A 16,237-nucleotide genomic window follows, 5' to 3' on the forward strand; every position below is an offset into this window, starting at 1 on the left:
TAAATAAATAAGTTATCAATTTTTTACCGTATTGAATTTTTTCGATTTCGGTAATACCTGATTATTTTGGTATACCATTAAAGTGCGGTATACCGTGAAAGTATGGTATACCGAAATTCGGTAAGGTATACCGAAATAAAGGTACGGTAAAGGTTTTGTATATTCTCCATACCGTACTTAAGGTATACCGAACTAAGGTATACCGTAGGTAAAGGTAAGGTAAAGGTATGAATTTTCTCCATACCGGAGGTAAAGGTAAGGTATAAGGTATGGTCGATTTAATAAGGTATACCGTATCGTGCCACCCCTATCTCTACCTTTTCTCTTTGCGGAAAATAGTGGTGCAATTTTATATAGTTTCTTAGTAAGTTTTCATCTTAATTATGTAATTTTATTTTAATGGTAAGTGATAAATTATTGAATTAAATTATATTGCATATAGTTTAAATTATTTTAAGCTCCTGGATAAATCAACTTTGCCAAATTAATTCATTTTGACGCATAATTAGAAAAGTTTAATAAAATACACGAAAATAAAATAGATAAACCAAATTTACACATCAGGACTTTTTTATGATACTACGTACAATATTAATTATATAAATTACTACATCCGTCCCACGAATCTTGACACGTTTGGTTTCGGCACGGGAATTAAGAAATTGTAGATTAGTGTTTTAAATGTGTAAGTTAATAAAGTATAAAAGTGATAAAGTAGGAGAGAATGTGATAATAAAAGTGATAAAGTATGAGAGTGAATGTGATAATAAAAGTGATAAAGTAGGAGAGAGAAAATAATAAAAGTGATAAAGTAAGAGAGAGAAGTTACCTTATTTGGAAATGTGTCAAGATTCGTGGAAAAGCCCAAAAAGGAAAATGTGTCAAAATTCGTGGGACGGATGGAGTACATAAACAATTAAACCTTAATTTGTTCTTTTTATTCATTTATTTAAAGTTAGAGGGAAAAAGAACGAATCAAGCATTGATTTTCATGTAAATTGTAAAATTAATGACGTCAGTAATAATTTTTGAAGCATTAGAACAAATATAATTAAATATATATAAAAAAAATAGGGTAAATAGCACCAAAATCCTTGTGGTTTCGCCAAATTCGCATTTTTTCCTTGACCTTTAAATTTCTTGTTAAAATCCTTGAACTTAATTCTGATTCTTATTTTCCCATAAAATTGATCAGCCCCTAAACTGCTGCTGACATGGTGTAGTGGATAAAATTCGTCAACTTAGCTCAAGCTCAATTAACATTTCAAACTGGACTAATGAGCCAAACAATCCGGTCAGTCCAGCCCGACAAACCTCGAACCAACTTGGATCGATAACAAGGCTGGCTCAATTACTTGTTCGTCCAGCCCGATAAGTCAAATTATACTCATTGCAAGATAAACCTGGACCGATCCAGGTTGACTATCTCATCACTTCATGTCCAACTTGTCCAAACAGTCGGGCGCACTCAGCCTAAGCCCATCAAGCTAATTCGTCAATCTGGCACGACCCTAAAAAGCCCAATTAGTCAAACAGATTGGTCCATCTAGCCCAAAAAGCTATAGACCGACTTGAGTCCACAACCAAGCTGGATATATCACATGCGGCCTAAGGGTTAATGTCAACCTAAATTGATGAAATCGCAAGACCCAACCGTCAAACTCTAAAACACGTCTCTCGGCCGCCAAACCCTAAAACACGTCTCTCACTAAGCTGACGCAGTCAGAGGGGTAAATCTTTGTAAATCCTGTCCAAATCGCAACAACCTAGGAGATAAGGGTTTTGACGAGGCCAGACTGTAGAAACCCTAGCAGCTGGATGCCCTCTATATAAACATCCAGACTAGGTCATAAAAGGGACACGAAATTCTACTTGCTCTCTACTTCTCGAACTCTCTACTCTGCCGCCACACTGATTACTCTTCCAAATCGGAAACAACCAACTTGGCCGCCTTCCACCTTTCATTATCACAACCTGCCGTCACCGTTTCCACCCTCCAAACGCCATGACACCTTGGAATAACCATTCATTCCAACCTGTCTTTCTCTCTTATTTCAATCTGTTTGTCATTCTATTTTGCTATTCCGTTATTGACTTGAGCGTCGAAGGCTCTACGGTCGACACCCCATCCCAGTGTTCAACCTAGGGCTCTTACGTGTTCTTGTGTTGACAAGTTGCTAGTGCCTAATCTATCTGGACGTGCAGACGTAAACCTCAATTGTAGATTTTAGCCTCTACACATAGTTGTCGAAAATCCACGTAGGATTAAATTTTCGGCGAATCATTGACTGTGTTTAAGTGAGAACATTAAACATCGCCGTTTTAAATGAAATCAGGGTTCTTCAGAGATGATCTGCCCCTATCCTCTCTTTTCCTCCGGCTGCCGCGACCAGACCACCGGTAGCCTCTCTTCCGTTAACCCCTCTCTCATCTCTTTTTACAGATCCCCTCTCCTCTCTTCTCCACTGGCCGTCGCGACCAGGCCGTCGGCCGCCTCTCTCCCGCTAACCCTTCCCTCCTCTTTTTACAGATCCCCTCTCCTATCTTCTCCTCCGGCCGCCGCGACTAGGCCGCTGGCCTCCTCTCTCTCGCTAACCCCTCTCTCATCTCTTTACTAAAGTGAACCTTCTTCTCCCCATCAAACACGCCCACAGATCTGGACCTACGCGCACGGACATACAAGCACGAGGCCGCCGCCGCTGTAACTCCGGCGAGGAGCTTCGGCCTCGCCCTTCATCTATACTCCCTCTAACTGAAACACCCTCTGAATCTCCCTCTCTCTCTGTCTTTCACACGAGATTTTAAGGTCAAGGGAAAATCGAGAATCGCACCAAACTTCAGGGATTTTAACGCTATTAGGTTAGACGCAAAACGATGTCGTTTATTTTCTAATTAATCTACTCAGCATAAGTGTATCACGTTGTGACATGTAATCTAATTAATGGGCAGAAAACGTCACTAAGGGAAAAACGAGAATCGGAGCAACGATCAAGGATTTTAACAAGAAATTTAAAGGTCAAGGGAATAAAGCGAATTTAGCGAAACTACAAGGATTTTGGTGCTATTTGTCCTAAAAAATATATGTTAACATAGACAAAAGTAACACTATATGTATAGACAAAAAACCCAGATTTTGGTATAAAGTGAGGTATTTTCATGCAATTTGCCCTATAGGCAAACATAGGTCAATTTTTTCTATAAATTACATATTTACATTGCCTATACTATAGAATTAGATTAATTTATAAATTATGAGTTCAATATTAAATATTTTTTTATCACTTTAAATCAATAAGTATAAAATATTTGTATATATTACTTGAGTCTAGAATTATGTGTAAATTACTTACATAAAAAATTACAAAAATATGTTCAAAGATTATTTTCTTAATTTTTATTTTAATTTTCAATATATATTTCATCATCAAATAAATGAAAATTAAATTCAAGATTAAATAATTCAATTTTTATTGAATAAAAAATCATAAGAGATAAAGAAATTAATCTTATATGTTTTAATTAATTTGTTCAAAATTAGTGTTTTTTTTTATTTGAGGATTTGTTCAAAATTAGTGTTGCTTTCTAAATATGATAACTTCTTTATTTTTTATTATTGTATATATTTTTTTGTATCCGTAAAATTAATTTTGATAGGTATTAAATTAAGTTTAGATATCTTTACGTGTTTATTAATGTCTCAAAAATATGTGCTGAGATATAATCTGTGAATGACCAATATGCTTAATAGCAACCACTTTCATCCCTTAAATTATGAAGATCTTTGATGAAATTATAGCTTTAATTAAGCTAAATGAATTTTTGGTCCAGAGTTTGAATTTTATAGATTGATATATTTTTTTTAATTCATCATTTTTCACACTAAATTCATAATGTTACATAACAAATTCATACACAACTTATTTTATACGATAAATCTGGTTTAATTTGTGTAATTATAGAAACTCCATATCTAAGTTATACAATATCTATATATAGACACGTGTTATATTTTTATAAAATTACATTGGTTATATTAAAATATTAGATCACTTAGCAAATAAATAATTTTGGTATCGAATTTTATATATATATTAGTTTATATTAATATTATAAAACATGTATATACAAATTTTACGTGAGTCTAAATTCATATTTCACCGCGCATAGTGCGGGAGGTACACTAATTTATAATTTAAACTTGAATGCAGTTAATTTAGTCCCATTTTAATTAAGACTAGTATGCCCGCTCGTGCGATGCACGATCGATATTGAAAGTAAACGATATTTTAAATAAATAAATAAATAAATATACATATTTGTTGTATATGATTTCGTAAGCTTATAATCTAGTTTGTATACTCTGGAGTTGTAAAGTTTACTCTGGTGAAGTTGCCAGAGCAGAGGAATCGCTGCTGGCAGACCAGAGGAATCGGTTCGTCAGAGGATTCGCTGCTGGCAGACCAGAGGACTCGGTTCGCCAGAGGAATCGGTTCGTCAGAGGAATCGGTCTTCTGCCAGAGCAGAGAGATCGCGCCGCTGGCAGAGCAGAGAGGTCGCGCTGATGCCAGAGTCAGAGCCGAGGCATATCAGAGTCAGAGTTGCCAAGGCAGAGTCAACACTCCAGAGACAGAATCAAAGTTTCTTTTGTAGAGCTAACTGTTTTGCATAACGGTTTCTTTGATGGTTGTTTACAGCTCGTTATTTTCAAAGCTTGCTATATAATGAGCAATTGGGTGTCTAATGTAAAAAAACACCAGTCAACACTTGTAACACCTTGTAAAATTCTCAGTTCGCGAATCAATAGTAGAAGTTCCCTTTCTTGGTCCCGTGGATGTAGGGTTTCAGCCCGAACCACGTAAATCTTTTGTGTTCATCGCAATTTCTTCGTCAATTCTTAACAAGTGGCGCCGTCTGTGGGAATTCTTGATCCACAACCGACGCAGGAATGTCGATGCCACGAATTGAGACCGAGAAGTTTACGGGGAAAAATGATTTTGGGTTATGGCGTATCAAGATGCGTGCATTGTTAACCCAGCAAGGTTTGGCGGCAGCTCTAAAAGGGGATGATGAATCTTCTTCATCGGCGGTTACAAGGGATTCCACGGCAGCTGTGGAGGCAGAACTCAAGAAAGCAGAAATGCGTGAGAGGGCCCATAGCCTTATCATCCTATGCCTAGGTGATAAAGTTTTGAGGGAGGTAGCCAGGGAGAAATCTGCAGCGGCGGTGTGGGCAAAGTTGGAGGCGATTTACATGACGAAATCGCTTGCGAATCGGTTGTTCTTGAAGCAAAGGTTGTACTCCTACAGAATCTTGGATGGAAAATCGATTGATGATCAATTGGAGATATTCAATAAGATCATTGATGATCTTGAAAATGTTGATGTGCGAATAGGAGATGAGGATCAAGCAATTATCCTACTCAATGCTCTCCCGAGTTCATATGATCAACTCAAGGATGCTATGTTGTATGGGAGAGAAAGTGACATCACAGTGGAGGAGGTTCAGTCTGCTCTGAAATCTAAGGAACTGCAGAAGGCATCATCAACATCAGCTCACAAGAAAGAGTCTGTTGGTGAGGGCTTGACTGTAAAACAGGAGAAGGAAAACAAGAACTCTGATGATGATATTCAAACTTGCTATCACTGCAAGAAGCCGGGCCATTGGAAGAGGGACTGCCACATTTGGAAGAAAAACCAAAAGCAGTCCAACACTACCAAGAAGCAAGAGCCCAAGGAGCAAGAGCAGTGTGACACTGCAGAGGTTTTGAATGTGATGCAAGGTGATTTGGATGACCAATGGATACTGGATTCAGGGTGCTCTTTCCACATGTGTCCAGTTAAAAGTTGGTTTACTGATTTGCAATTTCAATCGGAAGGAACAGTGGTTTTTGGAAATAACCAGACCTGTGAAATCAAAGGAAAGGGGAGTATAAAGTTCAGACTGCATGATGGCACCATCAGGACTTTGATGGAGGTGAGGTACATCCCTAGTCTAAAAAGGAATCTGATATCCCTTGGATCTCTTGAAACGAAGGGGTATGAATGGAGATCTGTAAAGGGTGGAGTTGTTGTCACCAAAGACAACAAGGTCATTTTGAAGGGGATGAGGAGGAATGGTTTGTATTACTTAGAAGCCACAGCCATCACAGGGCAGTCTGACTCCATGAAGAAGGATGATTCAATCTTGTGGCATAAAAGATTGGCTCATGTTGGAGAGAAAGGGCTCAATCAGTTGCTGAAACAGAACAAGATCAGTAACCCTATTCCATTCAAGGTGGACATATGTGAGCAGTGCATCTTAAGCAAAAGTAAGAGACTCCCATTTGATACAGGTAAACATACATCTAAAGCTCCTCTGGATTATGTTTACTCTGATTTGTGGGGACCAACACAAACTGAAAGTCTTGGAAAAGGGAGATATTACATGTCTATAATGGATTATTACTCTAGGAAGTTGTGGATTTTCATCTTGAAGGATAAAACTGAGGCACTAGAGAAATTCAAAGTGTGGTGTAATGAGGTGGAGACTGAAAAGGCAACCAAGGTGAAGTGCCTGAGGACTGATAATGGTTTGGAATTTGTGTCCAAGGAATTCAATGATTTCTGCTCTGGAAGGGGAATCCAGAGACACAAGACAGTCCCAGGAACTCCACAGCAGAATGGGGTTGTTGAGAGGATGAATAGGACCATTCTGGAAAGGATAAGGTGTATGTTGTTTGACTCAGGGATGCCAAAGAAATTCTGGGCAGAGGCTGCTGTCACTGCAGCCTATTTGATCAACAAATCTCCTTCATCCGCTATTGAATTCAGAATTCCAAATGAGCTCTGGTATGGTTCTACATCCAACTATTCACATTTGAAGATTTTTGGGTGCAGAGCATACATACATGTAAGACAAGAGAAGCTTGAACCAAGGGCCTTAAAATGTGTGATGTTGGGCTACCCCAAGGGTGTGAAGGGGTACAAGTTGTGGTGCACTGAACCAGGAATGGGGAGAGTATACATCAGCAGAGATGTAGTTTTTGATGAAGCTCTCATGCCTTATAAAGTAGGATCTGATCCAGAGAAAGAAAATGCAGATGGTAAAATTTTGTTGGATGAATTGTTTGATAGAAACCATGCTGATAATGAATCAGGTGGAGCAACTGAAGTCTCTCAACAAGCTGCAGATGATGAAGATGTTGGGAGCAGCTCTGATAATCTAAGCTCATACCAACTAGCAAGGGATCGAGCAAGGAGGCAGCCCAAGCCAACTCAGAGATATAACCAAGCTGAGATGGTATACTTTGCTTTGAGCATTGCAGAGGAGCTGGAGTATCAGGAGCCCAAATCCTATGCAGAGGCTATGAAGGGACCAGAGAGAGAACAATGGCTCTTAGCCATGAAGGAGGAGATGAACTCTCTTGAAAGGAATGGTACCTGGATACTGGTGTCTAAGCCACTGAACAAGAAATTAGTAAGCTGCAAATGGATCTTCAAGAAAAAGATTGAGGTTATTGGGAAGGAGCAGACCAGGTACAAAGCAAGATTGGTGGCAAGAGGTTTCACTCAAAAGGAGGGAATTGATTATAATGAAGTATTCTCACCTGTGGTTAAGCATACTTCCATCAGAGTTATGCTGTCAGTTGTAGCTCAGTTTGATATGGAGCTTGAGCAGATGGATGTTAAAACCGCATTTCTACATGGAGAGTTGGAGGAGAAAATCCATATGGTCCAGCCTGAGGGGTTTGTACATCCAGAGACAAGCAACAAGGTGTGTTTACTTCAGAAAAGCTTATATGGTCTCAAACAGAGTTCAAGGCAATGGTACAAAAGGTTTGATGAGCATATGGAGTTGATGGGATTCACAAAGTCTGCATATGATAGCTGCGTTTATTTGAAGAAAATGAATGAAGTTACTGTTGCATATTTGCTGCTATATGTAGATGACATGTTAATAGCTAGCAAAGATAAGGCTGAAATCAAGGTAATCAAAGATGGTTTGAATCAAGAGTTTGAAATGAAAGATCTTGGTGCAGCCAAAAGGATTCTTGGGATGGATATCGTGAGAGACAGGAAGGCTGGAAAGCTATGGTTATGTCAAAAAGATTACATATTGAAGATGTTAAGGAAATTCAATATGCATGAATCAAAGGCTGTTACAGTGCCCCTAGCTGTTCATCTGCAACTCTCAGATAAACAGAAACCAAAGAATGACACAGAGAGACACCAAATGATAAATATACCTTACTCAAATTTAGTGGGAAGCTTGATGTACACAATGGTCTGCACTAGGCCAGACATTGCACAAGCTATAAGTGTTATGAGCAGGTATATGGTGGATCCTGGTAGAGAGCATTGGGAAGCTCTCAAGAAGGTGCTGAGGTACTTAAAGGGCAGTGCAGACAGAGCTGTTTTGTTCCAGAGGAAGGAAGACATCAGCAAGCCTTTCTTGATGGGATACACTGACTCTGACTATGCTGCTAACACAGACAACAGGAGATCTCAGTCAGGTTACATTTTCACACTCTTTGGATCAGCTGTTAGTTGGAAATCTTCATTACAATCTGTAGTTGCATTATCAACCACTGAAGCAGAGTACATGGCTGCAACCGAAGCTGTCAAAGAAGCTGTGTGGCTCAAAGGATTAGTGCACGATTTTGGTATTGAGGAAAGTTCTATAACTTTGAAGTGTGACAGTCAGAGTGCTTTGTATCTTATGAAACATCAAACTTTTCATGAGAGATCTAAGCACATAGATGTCAGAATGCATTTCATAAGGGATATAGTTGATCAAGGACTGGTGAAGATGGAAAAAGTTGGGACAGAGGAGAATGCAGCTGATGCGCTGACTAAGGCTTTGCCTACTGCTAAGTTTGAGCATTGTCTTAAGTTGGTAAATCTGCTGATTTGAAGTTTGATATAGAATTAAAATGTTTCGGAGAAAGAACTGGAGCCTTTGTTATTGTTGTCGATTATTAGCTTAGAAATCAGGTGGAGATTTGTTGTATATGATTTCGTAAGCTTATAATCTAGTTTGTATACTCTGGAGTTGTAAAGTTTACTCTGGTGAAGTTGCCAGAGCAGAGGAATCGCTGCTGGCAGACCAGAGGAATCGGTTCGTCAGAGGATTCGCTGCTGGCAGACCAGAGGACTCGGTTCGCCAGAGGAATCGGTTCGTCAGAGGAATCGGTCTTCTGCCAGAGCAGAGAGATCGCGCCGCTGGCAGAGCAGAGAGGTCGCGCTGATGCCAGAGTCAAAGCCGAGGCATATCAGAGTCAGAGTTGCCAAGGCAGAGTCAACACTCCAGAGACAGAATCAAAGTTTCTTTTGCAGAGCTAACTGTTTTGCATAACGGTTTCTTTGATGGTTGTTTACAGCTCGTTATTTTCAAAGCTTGCTATATAATGAGCAATTGGGTGTCTAATATAAAGAAACACCAGTCAACACTTGTAACACCTTGTAAAATTCTCAGTTCGCGAATCAATAGTAGAGGTTCCCTTTCTTGGTCCCGTGGATGTAGGGTTTCAGCCCGAACCACGTAAATCTTTTGTGTTCATCGCAATTTCTTCGTCAATTCTTAACAATATTAAATATAAACAAATGTAAACATGGATCTCAATCAAAAATATTAAAGTTATGAACTACCAATTAAAAGTTCTTAAATCATCAAATATCAAAAGCAAGTAAATGATAATGAGCATCATTATGTATCATATAATATTCTAAGATGTACAAAACTATTTATTTGCATATAGTTTAATATATTTTTGAATGAATATTTAAATCATATTTATACGGTCATTTTGTTTGAATATAAATTTTAAAATAAAGTTCCTATGCACATCCAAATAATTGATTTTGCTGAAAAGATGAGATTTATTTTTATAAATAAAACTAATTAATTTATTAAGTTAAAGAGTTCTAAAATGAACAAATATAAGTTTAATCTTTTTAGTTGCATAAATATTAAAAATGATATCTAATAAAAATATAAAAATAAAATAAAATAATATAGAAAAAGGAGTCAAATAGAAAGAAGATAAACATGACATTCAAAAGAATGGATTTAGGAGAGAGGAGAGAATAGACGAGAGAGGAGAGAGAAGAGAAAAAATAATTTTGTGACTATAAACGATAATAACTTATTTATTTTAGAATAAATTTTTATAATTCTTATATCAAATTAAAGATATTTTCTTTATCTTTAATTTAACATCTATATTGAATGTATTTTTATAAGTCAAAATTGATGATTTTTAAAAGAGAAGCAAAATAAATAAATAAAAAAAGTGAAGAGAGAGAAATTTTGGTGAGAAAAAGTTTACGTTAAACTCATGTTTTATATATTATATAGATATTGAGGGTCCGAAAATAAGGCACTATTATAGTTGGAAAAGAAACTGAATTTTTGAATTTTAAAGTAAAAACTAGCTGTTAAAACTGGTTTTCATGTTCGGTTCTGTTGAATATGTGACTTCATATCTCATTTCGTTAAAAAGGACTGAAGTGCAAATACTTGGAAACTGGAGGAGTTAGTTGTAATAAGCTGAACAATGCACAAATCTGTTATAACAGATTTCGGTCGATGCAGCCTTCTTGCGTGTGACTTCGAGCTCAATCAAGAAAACGGTTTTGCCTCATTCTTGGTATATATATTCTATGTAGATTAGAGTTTGTAGGTTGCTGATTGTTAGCTGAAAAGAAAGTGAGAAAACAAGAGATACAGTAGCTAGAAGTTAGCTTGTGAGCTGTGGGTTTTCTACTTCTGTTGCTAAGTGTAATCTGTAATTTCTCTTCGTGATTCTTAGCGAAAACTTTCTGTAGCATCGCTACCGTGGATGTAGATCTCATTGAGATCGAACCACGTAAAAGTCTCAGTGTCTTTCGATTCTTGTTCTTCGTTTTAAGCATTCAAATTCTCTCTTGATTCTTACTCTACAAACTATGTGATTTGTGTGTTGAGTGAATTGGTTTGGTTGGATCTTGTGTTCGAGTTCGAGCGTAGATTCGTAACAAGTGGCGCCATTTGTGGGAAACCTGTTCCTACGGTGAAATCGAGTGCTCGCGAAGGAAGGGATCAAGCTGATCTGCAGAAAGAAGTTTTTCACGTGTGTTGGTCGCATGATATCGATGACAAAGCTAGAATCTGAGAAATTCACTGGAAAGAATGATTTCTCTCTTTGGCGTCTAAAAGTGAAAGATGTACTTACACAGCAAGGCCTCCTGGGATCTGAGCAAGAATGCCAAGAAAGAAGGAGATAGTGAAAAGATTCAAGAAATGCTACAAAAGGCATACAATGCCATCATATTGTGCCCAGGAGATAAAGTTTTTAAGGGAAGTGGCTCGGGAGGAGACCGCAGCTAGAGTTTGGAAGAAGCTAGAGACTCTTTACATTACTAAGAGAAGAAGGGGATGGAGATTGAGGACGCGTGTGTGTTTGGGGGGGGGGGGGGGGTGATCCACCGGTAAAAATGGGTTAAAGTTGGGGGTGAATTATTTTTTTTTTTCATTTTTAAGTTTTCTTATATTTATACATTTTATTTATTTATTATATATTATAACTTCATTAAGGATAAATCAGTCTATTTACACAAAATATGATTACAATTAATATATTTTTATTTTTATGGTTATTATCAACCTTTTATTAAGAAAAATGGTTATTTACAACTATTAACACTAAAAAGAATCAATCTTAGTTCAAAATGATAAATAACTGAAAAAAATGAGAAGGATAATTAAACAATATAGAGTTGAATGTGGTCAGGTACTTTGCCATCAAGCAATTGTTCGAGGGGCAGCTCGTGGCTCAGCCCCAGCTAGTGATGGACAACCGATAATTATTTTCTCAAGCGCAATGCAATTATCCAAAATATATATCAGCAATTTTTTATGATCGGCAGCACCGTCAGAAAAACCAATGAAATCAAACGCTTTGAGATGTTTGTGCCGATGTTTTTCACTATTTTCCGATGTAGAATGAAATATTTGCGGGCGCTCAACCTGCACGCAGCAAAAGCTCTGTAAGAAAAAAAGGCACAAAGTAGCTAAGTCTAGAACTTCTTGCTTAAGAATATGTTTCTTTTTGTTCTGAAAAGAGAGAGCACAACACAAATAGAAGAAAAAGTCAACTTAACCAAACCTGCAATTTGAGTTCTTGAAGACGAGGAGATGCCCATATCAAAGCTGTTACTGGCAAGAGACTGTTTTCATACGCTCGTTTACCATCTAATGGCCAACTTCTTCAACTTAGGCATTTGAGGAAAGGCATTCTCTAAGAACACCTATACAAGTAACAATGGCTTGTTAGTATGTATAAACAAAACCCAAAAAAGTAGTTGCAGCTATAGAAGTACGTAGTCTAACCTTGCTACGACGGAGATTCAAGTTGAGAATTTCAAGTCGGGAAATGCAGGATAATACTGAAGAAGCAAATTGCTTTACATAATCTGGTCTTGAAATTGCACAGGTATTCTCTGCGCTAGTAAGTTTTGGGATATTCTCAAGTACCAATTTATGTGTAGTGATGACCCTGAGTGTCACAGCCCGCAATCCCTAAGGATGGTTTAACCGGGGTTATGACTCGGGAAGGGGATTAAGAAGCGGGGAAAGAAAGGGGCATTTACTTAACAATCAAACATTTTACGAAAAGAGACAATTATTATATAACACTAGGATCATAACTGATCACTTGGGCAAAAACAAGACATTCGTTCAGGAAGGCCCGTTGAAGTGGATTACCCAACAAAAGAGTATCATACTTAAAATAAAACATTAACATAATCAGAGTATCTTGCAGCGGAAATACGTGTGAGTTATACATATGAAGATGTATACTCAAGGTTACATTATTATTTTATGTCAAAAGGTACATCCGCTCAACTCCACTCCATTCCATCACCCGCTCAACCTGCACATTAGGGAAAACAACATGCAGGGCTGAGTAAAAATACTCAGTGAACATATGCCGGAAATATAACATTTTATATCATTTATTGTACTGCCAACAGTAACACACAGGGTTTTACTTGAAGGACCTGTGCTTACTAAACATTTTCTTTCATTTCATAAAGTTGGATGCGCATCCCATTTTCAGTCTATATGATCCATATCTGTTCCTTTTACACGCCGGGAAGGAGGCCTCCTTCCACGGACGCCAAGACCGGTCGCAAGCGACACACAGTCTCCATGAGTGTACACGTTAACCCTTACTAGCAAACCTTCGTCTAGCGTAGGGTCCGAATTCGATTTCCTTTATAGTTGGCGAACCAACACAGATAGGATACATACATAAAACATAAACATTTTTTTGGCAGACAATCATTTCATAAACATTTCCTTTCCTTTCATAAGAACCATTCATCATTTAATCATTTCCATAAACATTTCATTTCATAAGAACCATTCACCATTTGAAATAATACAGTCATATCATGTCATTCATTTCATTTCGTATAAGAGGCCTGGATGCAGGGGATCTCTATATACGTGTTTTAAGAAAGCCCACCTCATTCCGTTCCCACTAGGGGCGTAGAGTTACCTCCTTCTTTAGCTTTCACTTCCCGTCTGGACCTTTATTGACGAAGAGTCGATAAGTTCGAGAAGAAAGTCGTGTAAGAAAGGAAGATAGGTCTCTAAACTAAACTATCTCCTTTAATGATTTTAGGGTTCTAGCATCCATATTAATCTTGTCTCGTTCAAAACCTTAAACTCAAAACATCTATCACATAACTAACATTTAGGTTCGAAACCGTTTATTTGAACATCATCATGCGCATCAATCATAACTCGTTCTACTCACGCCATCAAGTTAAATATTCCGTCATTTAATAACAATTCATATAATATCACATAGATAAATTATATCATCATAGATCATGCTTTCTTATTTTTAAAATCATTTAATCATTTTCAAATAATCCATATTAATAAGTCATTTGAAAAGAATTAATTTAAATGAGAGTTTAACTCAAAATATTTTATTTTATAATCCATTTATAAATACTTGAAATAAAGAACTCCATTTAAATAATTAATTTAAAGGTCAATATATAATTAAATTAATCAAGCTCAATTTAAATTAATAATTAAGAGCTCAAATAATTTAAATAGATATAAGCCCAAATTAATTAGATAAATTAAGTCTATCATGTTTTTCTTTGAATAAGGCCCAAACAATTAAATTAAAATAGGCCCAAATCCTTTAATTAAAAGAAGCCCATCAAATTTTATTTGTAAAGGGCCGAGCCCAAACATTTAAATCGAAGCCCATCTGTTAATTAAATAAGGGCCCACACACTTATTAAAATCGGCCCAAGTCTCGGCCCAACAGCAAGTAATAAAATTGGCCCAAGTCTCGGCCCAACAACAAGTAATAAAATTGGCCCAAGTCTCGGCCCAACAACAAGCCCAACAATTTAAATAAAAGCCCAAAGCCCACTTTTAATTCTAAACCTAAATAAAACACACACTAAACACACTCAAACACACACATTCAGCCAACACTCACCCTCTCATCTCTCTTTCTCGGACTCCCTCTGTCCGCCTGCCGTTCAACGCGGCCGCCACCGCCGCCGCCGGCGAGCGGCGCGGCTGCTGCCTCTCTCTCCTCCCCTGAACTCTCGTCCTCTCTCACCCTCTCGCCTCTATCTCTCTATCTCGGCTGATCCCTCAATCGCTCACCTCTCTCTCGGCCGCTGGACCCAAGCGCAGCAGACACCACCACCGCGGTGCGCCGCCATCGCCGGGCCGCCGCCTGCTCCCTCATTCTCGCGGCAGATCCGCCGCGGCCTGAAGACCACGGCGCCGTCGCTCATCTCGCCATCTCCATTTCCTTCTCTTCTATTTATCTCTCTACACGCCCTGACCCTCTCCCTCTCTTTCCTCGATCTGTCGGAACAGGACGCACGCCGCCGTCAAAACGGTGCGCCGCCGCTGCTGCCTCCGTCGTCCTCGCCGGTGGCTCACGGCCAGGAGCCGTCGACCGCCGACAACCAGGTATACCCCATCTCCCTATTCTCCTTTTTCTTCCCTCATCTTTTCCCCTTTTTTTTTTAAATTAAAAACTGAAATCCTTCCTCTCTTTCTCTCTTGGCAGAACGGAACCACCGCGGCTCCGCCGCCGTCTCGCCATCGCCAGAGACGGCGAGCCACCGAGGCTGCCGCCTCCCTCTGATCTCGACTCACACACACACAGCAGGGTCAGCCCCCCCTTCAAAGGTTTCAAGCCTCAAATTCAGTCGAACACTTAGCACATAGGATTTGAGCAAAAATCAAATACTGTAAATTTCAGTTCATACGTTAATACATGTAAATTTTTCTTTTGGATCATTCTCGTTTGGTGGTTCTCTGATATATTGGATAAAAGGGGAATACCTTGAATAGGTGTGGTGGAAGATATTTATTTCTGCAGATTTTGTTTATCACTAAGATTAGAAACGTCAGTTGTGAAAAAAATAAATTGAAAGAGATGAATATCCTCATTCTATTACCTTAACTTGCTGTGTGAAATTGAGACTGCAGAATTTAGAAATGGTGAAGTGGTGAGGTTTGGGTGAAGAATGGTGTAGGTTATAAAAGAAAAATGGGGTGGTGAGGATCGTGAAAATTCTTCAGCTTTAGTATGAACATGGACTTTCTCTTCAGCTTGATAAGTATGAATATGGACTTTCTTCAGCATGCTTGTGGAATTTTTGTCATGCTTGTGGAATTTTTGTCTCGTAAATCTTGCTGATGAAAATGGTTTGTAGTAGTTGAATATGGTGGTGTGAAAATGGTGAAGTGGTGGGGTTGGCTTTAAAGAAAAAATAATTAAATAAACTTTTGAGCCCAATTCAATAATTATGTAGTCCGAAACTTACGTTAATACATATAAGCCAAATTCCTCATTTGAAGTATAAAATCTAATTGAGCTTGCCATTTAAATAAATTAAATAATCGCATAGGCTCACTTTAACAATCAATTAAAAGATCTATAATTAACACTTCAATGTTAAATAATCGTTAATAAATTAATGGACTCAAAATATATTTTGAGTGTCACTCATTGAAAATAAAATAAAAATAAATTATCATGTATATAAATCATCAAATTCATATAAGTCTGTATTTTATTAATGGATGCCGAACCCTAATTATCATAATAAATCCTTAAATAAGTCATTAGAAGAATTAAATCCTCAATTAAAAGTCGGGTCATTACATACTATCCCCCTTAAAAGAAATTTCGTCCCGAAATTTGTACCTCAGAAAATA

General features: G+C 37.9%; 3 long non-coding RNA genes across 3 annotated transcripts; 1 reads left to right on the forward strand and 2 right to left on the reverse strand.

Annotated features, from left to right (window-relative positions):
* Positions 1–11,590: 11,590 nt before the first annotated feature.
* On the reverse strand, positions 11,591–12,514 carry LOC131022608 (uncharacterized). The gene is made up of 3 exons (XR_009101357.1): positions 12,350–12,514; positions 12,126–12,267; positions 11,591–11,986 (listed from the first exon to the last, which is right to left on the reverse strand). It is a non-coding gene; the product is annotated as an uncharacterized LOC131022608 (long non-coding RNA).
* Positions 12,515–12,741: 227 nt separating this feature from the next.
* On the reverse strand, positions 12,742–15,575 carry LOC131022612 (uncharacterized). Its single transcript, XR_009101360.1, has 4 exons — positions 15,475–15,575; positions 15,359–15,389; positions 13,491–13,555; positions 12,742–12,893 (listed from the first exon to the last, which is right to left on the reverse strand). It is a non-coding gene; the product is annotated as an uncharacterized LOC131022612 (long non-coding RNA).
* LOC131022611 (uncharacterized) lies at positions 14,807–15,408 on the forward strand. The gene is made up of 2 exons (XR_009101359.1): positions 14,807–14,980; positions 15,081–15,408. It is a non-coding gene; the product is annotated as an uncharacterized LOC131022611 (long non-coding RNA).
* Positions 15,576–16,237: the final 662 nt, after the last annotated feature.

This window comes from Salvia miltiorrhiza, chromosome 4, assembly GCF_028751815.1.
Source record: "Salvia miltiorrhiza cultivar Shanhuang (shh) chromosome 4, IMPLAD_Smil_shh, whole genome shotgun sequence".
Lineage (NCBI taxonomy): Eukaryota > Viridiplantae > Streptophyta > Magnoliopsida > Lamiales > Lamiaceae > Salvia > Salvia miltiorrhiza.